Genomic DNA, 6,419 nt, shown 5'->3' on the forward strand with positions numbered 1-6,419 from the left:
CCACCAGGGCATCAATCTGGGGCTGAAACCCTGCAGCACGGACAGGGCCAGGTGCTACAGGGAGTGCAAAAACACCAGAAGCTGGTGACAGTCAGACAGACAGAAGCACAACAAAGAAACTTCAGATTTGTCTAACCATACCAGCTGACACAGCCAGCAAGTGATGCAGGCTTGCACAGAAGCAATTACAGATAGGTTTAAGACTTACCCTCTCCTTGCTCCCTGTGAGAGAGGAAAAAAGGATATTGAAACTAGGTAAGTATTTCTCCTTTTCTGTACTGATGTCAAGCTTTAAACCATACACTGAAGCAACCCAATGCAATGTTGTTTAAAGTCTGTTCTCTGAAAGTGTGTCCATGATTCCTCTGATCCCATGACTGCCCTAAATCTCTCCTCTGTATTACTGAAGCAAAAATATCAAATTATCCCATTGGGTTTGGTCATACTACTCTAAATTTGCTAAACCAAGGCAGAAACCACTGCCCTGGGGGTTTTATTTCCCCTCCTCCAGGTGCAGTGGCACAACCACAGAGGGCAGGCTGAGCTGGGTGGAGGTGTTTGGGGGATGTCCTGTGCTGGGCAGGGAGGGGACTTTGACACTCTAAGTCAAGATGCCCCTTCCTCACCCCTCGGGGGGCTTCATGCTGAGCACAGAGCAGCACCCTGCAGGTGTGGAGCCAAGCTGAGCAGGTAAACACACAGACAACTTTCTACTTACACTTCCTCGGTATCAGACATGTTGGCAATTAGTTTCTAGACAAAAGAGAAGAAAAGGAAAACAAACAAGAAGAAAAAAGGTGTAATTAGTGAGTGCACCCCATAAAAAACACTGAGGCCGAAGCAGATGGATTGACATTTGAGGACAAAAAAAGCCAAGCACCTGCTTTCCCACACAGCAACCAGTTCCCCACCAACACTGACATTTTGGGAGAAGCACAAACCTTTGCCACCCATGTCAGAGGACAAAGGGAGGGGAGGAGAAAAAGATCATCTGAAAAGATATATCCCATCAACTCAGCTGCTTCCCACAGGCACACCCAGGGGCTGCCTGGTCCCAGCTTTAAATTACAAAATCCCCAGAGCTCAGGGAGACAGGCAAGGCCAGGGTGTCCTCCCTCACCCATCTGACATTTCCATCACTCCAGCGAGATCAGAGGAGTTTCTCCTTCTTTTGTGCTATCACAGGTGGGAAGGTGCCAGCTCCAAAGCCTCAGTCAGTTACAAAAATAACTGAAACTACCAACAAACCTAGAGATAAATACTTAATTGTCAGCACCCAAAAGTGTGTCTGGTTTATACAACTGATGAGTGAGTGAACAATAATTTGTTGATTAGTTTAAGATGAAAACCAGCCACATGCCTAGTTGGGCAGTTCACATTGATTTAACCACTTCTGTGTAATGCAACACTGGATTTCCTGACAGCATCAGCTGCCCTGAGGCCAGGGGAGAAGATGAGGGAAGGCCCCTGAAACTTTCTCCAAATCCACAGCAGATCTTAAATTAGAAAGCCAGACTTCTCCTTGCTGGCCCAAACCCCGACTTCCATGACTTCATTATTCAGCTGATATATGAGAGATGTCTTGAAGGAGCAGGTGGGCTGACTTAGGTTCAAAAGGAACAACTGCAGCTCAGCAGCTTTCTATTTCAGAGGAAGGCAGTAATCCCACAGGCTCCAACCCTGCCCTATAAGGGATTCTCTCCATTCCCCAGCAATGACCTTGGGCACTATACGTTAACATCAACAGGATTTAAAACCCCCATATTGCAAGGAGAGATAAACAGCCAACATTTCTTCTTCCAGTCCCTCATTTATTCTCTTTCTGAAATTCAGCATTGCCCTGGAAGCAGTGCTAGCAGTGTTTGTGTTATGGCCTGCCCTGAGGTGCTGGATGGGAGGGGTGATTTTCTGGTAGGTAACATGAGATTTGGGTTGAGTGGTCTCTTGGTCCCAGGCTGCTTTTAATTTTTAGCTGTGGTTGCCCACTCCTTGATAGCAACAACCATCCCAAGGAGTACTTTGGGGACTCTAGTTCTATCACGTAGAGGTAACAGGGGGAATTTTATGTTTGGGAGGAATTTCAGCTTTCAAAAATATTTTCTGCTCACCAATTCACAATGCTTCTTCTGTTAATTACTTGAATGCTACAACACTGCTGGTCTCTCTCCCCTGGTCTTTTCAATCTAGATTTCATAAAATCTTCAGGATGAAGACTTGCACTTGCTATCTCCTCAGTGGCTAGTATGCTAGCAGTCTCATTCCAGCCTTCAAAAATTATTCAAGCTATTAGTAAAAATGCTTGACAGCATGTTGGTTTAGGCAACAGGACAGCAGAGCTTCTCCAGGCAAAAGCCTGTGGAGGCAACCTGCCTAATGCCCAGCTGTTGGCTTCTACCAAAATACATGTTCTCTAAAGACTCAGGGCAGTGGCCAATCCTCCCATGGATTAAGCTTTTATAAATGCAGCTTTCCTTCTTCCCAAGGCAGAGGGGAAAAAAAATAAAATAAGAGGACTTTTAAAAGGCTGTGGGGTAAACTCCTCTCTCACTCTAGTAAGAAGAAGAGGAACACCACTAAATGGTGAAGGAAGGAGCTGGAGAACCCTCTGTGAGCAGACAGAGCGAGCGTCTGCTCAGCGCAGGGCAGGCACGTAGCGCAGGGCACGCTGTTCCTTCCAAGGCAATTGAAGTCAACAGGAGCCTTTGCAATCAGGCTTTCCATTAGCAGTTATTGGAATGAGCTCATCTCAGCTCCAATTTAGCTCTAAGGACATCTTGCTGAGGGTTGTCACATTGGCTGCTCCCCTACCCCCTTCCATATTTGTTAATCCAAGCGCTGCAAATGCGAGTGGGATTTTGCACGGCATCTGCCCGCGCGCTGTAAAAGCGGAGCGAGAATGCCAGCATCCCTGGCACCATAAGACCCCAGCCCTGAGGGGATTCCTTGGCCCCAGATAAAATGAATTAATAACAAGTGCATTGGCAGACTCTGTACAAAGATGAGCCATATGCAGGAACCCCACAGGCGAGGGCAGGGGGGACCAAAAAAAATCTGGGGGAAGATCATAGATTTCAGCCTTGCAAGGGCTGAACATTCACCCAAGTTTGGTCCCTTTGTCAGGAGAAGCTGGCATTTAAGGCAGTACCTGACTGCCACTACCCTGGCTGCAAAGGTAGAAAGGTTTAGCTTCAAGAACAAGGTGTCTGTCCACTTCATGGCATTCAAAAGCCATCTGGTCTCTTAAAGCCAGGGGCAAAATGCAGACTGTCATAGCTGCAGCCACCCAAGACAAGAAAAGCTCTTTGATGCCCAGCACTATCCACATAGCTAACTCTGCCATCAAAGCAGCCAGCCAAATTGGACTATATTTACATCCAAAAGGCAATAAAGAAAGCAATCTGTTAAGAACGGCAGTTTTTGCAGTTAGGATTAAGTTTGCCCGAAGGCAATGGAAAGTCTCCAGCTGGCTCGGGATTAGCCTTTGGTGGAAATTACTTTACACACAGCAAATGCAGCCCAGGATTAAGGCTGTTAGCACCTTCAGGCAATAACTGGGCTTTGTTTGTATAGTGGCAGAAAAATGGATTCTGGTCTTGACTGAGGTTTAAGGATGTAATAAAATCAATTAGTTAGCACTGCCCACCCTTTGGAAGGAAATCGAAACACATGGGAAAGTTTCACCAGACAGAAAACTTCCTGCCTCTTCCCACCCCTTAAAGGTGAAAGCAAAGGTTATTCTGCATTTTGTTCAAGCCAAGCAGGTCACTGGAAGGACAAATAGTCGAATCCTTAGCCCCAGGTGGGCAGGAATACCATGTCTGTTTTGGCCCCAAATGCTCCTGGCCTCAGCTGAAAGAGCAGAGCCAGCACATCCCAAGAAGCCTCCTAGCAGCTGAGAATGCACCCGGGAGGGGGAATGGGCTGCCTTGCACCTCCAGGCCATCCCTGGAAATAACCCACCCATCAATCATCCCCTCCCAAGCCAGGCCATACAAGGTAGGCAAGGTAGCAAGAGCCACATGGACAGGGGCCAGCACAAAAGGGGCCAGGCATGGGCAATGGGACTGTCAGGGACAGCTCCTGGGCAAGGACTGGGGCTTGATCCACCCAGCACCACTCAGCCACTCTTTCCCAGCAGGAGCCACTGCAAACCCCTGCATGGACATTTTAATAGACATACATATCATATTAAGAGAGATGGGTATTATATATAATGCATCTAGTAAATATATAAACATATACATATTCTTCTCTCTAATGCAGAAACAGAGTAGCAGGACTCCAGCACTGCTGCAGGTTCATAGCAAAATCCCAAGTCCCTGTCCCAAAATGTACCCTTTATCCTTGTCTGCAGGGTGGCACGAGCTGTCTGATCCCTGCAAGGGGTTTTCTAGGGATAACAAAGCTGAGACACGGAACAAAAAACCAATGACTGTGCTCAGTTTGCATCCCCTGCCTTTCCTTGGACTTAGAATCATCAAGGCAGGAACAGAACAAGATCATCCAGCCCAACCATGCATCCAGCAATACCATTGTAACCCCTAAACCACTCAAGCAGGTGCCTCTTGAACATCTCTTGGGGATTCACCACCTCCCTGAGTCTTGTCCCTCTGAGGGATGGCTGCCTGCTCTGTCAATCCCCTACAGCCTCCCTGGAGCTCCCCCTCAACAGCAACACAGCTCCCACACAAACTGCTGGCAGAGCCTCCTGTGCTGGTGTCCCTCCTGCCCGTGTAGGATATCCACCACCTGACAGCAAGGAGTGATCTGAGAAATAGAAATAAGCTTCCCACTCCCACAGAAAATGAGAAAATTGCGAGAGAAATTCCCTGTGTGTGGAGGGGCAGGAGGAGGGGGTTAAATTCAGAGTGGTGATGGGATGCTCCCCATATTCATGACTTCACTTTGCTAGCCTGACCACACAAAACTCACAATTTTCTTCTTTTCTGTGGGAAGGGACAGTTTTCCATGGTCACATTTTTTTCCCCCACGTCTCCCTCTAGACCTACAGCCCTGTTCATCCACCAGAAGCTCCCTGATGGTCTGCCCTTCATACCTCCTGCTTCAGCCATCCCTTTCTCCAGGTGACAGGGAAGGAAGGTCAGCACTTCCCTCCTGCTGCTGGAGGGAACTTTCCCTGAGTGCCACAATTTCCAGCCCCAAATCTTGGTTTGGAAGGATCTATTCTCCCACTACTAATCCTTGAGAGTTCAAGGCACCCAAACCTCTATGGGTGACATGAGATTTGTGAGATGCCCAACTAAAGCTCGGAACTAGAAGTGCCTTTTCCTTAAGATCCTCTGTCAGATCCCAGACCCTGTGGTCCCCAACCCTCTCCTGGTGCTCCTCCATTCAAACCTTCTGCAGTGTTGCCCCCAGCAGCATCCCTTGCCAGGATCCCACTTACCGGGGAGGAGTGGAGAGAAGCACCAAGCTCCTGTCGGAGGGGACGGGCAGGCTGGGATCTGCGAGCGTCCCGAGGGGATGCAGCTCTCAACTTATAGTGACATTTGATCGTCTGCAAGAGCCGATTGGCCCCGGGCTCCCTGTGCTGGGCAGGGAAGGGAGCAGGGATGGGCGGGAGGGGATGAGATGGAGGGGGAAGCAAGGGAAGGGGAAAAAAAAAGGTCATGCCATGTATAGGAGCAGCTGGAGGAATTGCACAGATGATGCTAAGATGGGAGGGACATGTTTGGGAAAAAAAAACCTCCAGGGCTTGTGTTTCTATATTTACAACCAGGCAGGGCTCAAAGAGGGGTATCTGAGGCAAAGGCACCTCAGAAACAAATTGGGGGGCCCCCATAGCTCTGTGGTACATGATCACTGCTAAAAAACTGGCTGTGGCACCCTAGATCTCACAATCTCAACACACAGCAGCAACCTCCACTCTCCTCTCTGGGCAGGGGCTCTTCCCAGCTGCCCCTCCAATGCAAAAAGTTTTGGCTGTGCTGCAGGGTAAGAGCTTTAGGAAGGCCTGTGGATCTTCCACAAGCAAGGCTCTTGGAAACCAGTAGTCACAGGCATGTAAGAAGGCAGAGGCACTTGGCACATGTGATGCCTTAAGTACATCTGTGTGCAAGTTCAGCGTGGCACACACCCACCTCTCACTGACACTGCTGGGGCTGTGTCACAGCAGGGCTTGAGGGGACCTGGAATGAAGAGCAAGGGAGCAGGAACACAGCAAAAGAGCTCGTAAGCCTTTCCAGCATGACATGAAAGCATTATTTAAGTGAGGGCTTCTTAGGGAGGGCAACCCCAGGTGGCTGGAGCGGTTTTGCTGCCAGAGCACTCTCCACAGTTGCACGACTGTTCCAGCAGAGGATTGCAGTGCCTCGCACAACCCTGTGGTTCCCGGTTTCCATTTCACTGACCATCCCAGGCTTCAGCTTCCCTTGGCAGGGCTCCCCAGCAGCACAGCA

The 6,419-nt window shown here is 49.1% G+C and overlaps 1 long non-coding RNA gene across 1 annotated transcript; it reads right to left on the reverse strand.

Moving 5' to 3' along the window:
* Window positions 1-172: 172 nt before the first annotated feature.
* On the reverse strand, window positions 173-5,616 carry LOC130254455 (uncharacterized). The gene is made up of 3 exons (XR_008840741.1): window positions 5,408-5,616; window positions 719-753; window positions 173-222 (listed from the first exon to the last, which is right to left on the reverse strand). It is a non-coding gene; the product is annotated as an uncharacterized LOC130254455 (long non-coding RNA).
* Window positions 5,617-6,419: the final 803 nt, after the last annotated feature.

The sequence above is a fragment of the Oenanthe melanoleuca genome, chromosome 5 (assembly GCF_029582105.1).
Source record: "Oenanthe melanoleuca isolate GR-GAL-2019-014 chromosome 5, OMel1.0, whole genome shotgun sequence".
NCBI lineage: Eukaryota > Metazoa > Chordata > Aves > Passeriformes > Muscicapidae > Oenanthe > Oenanthe melanoleuca.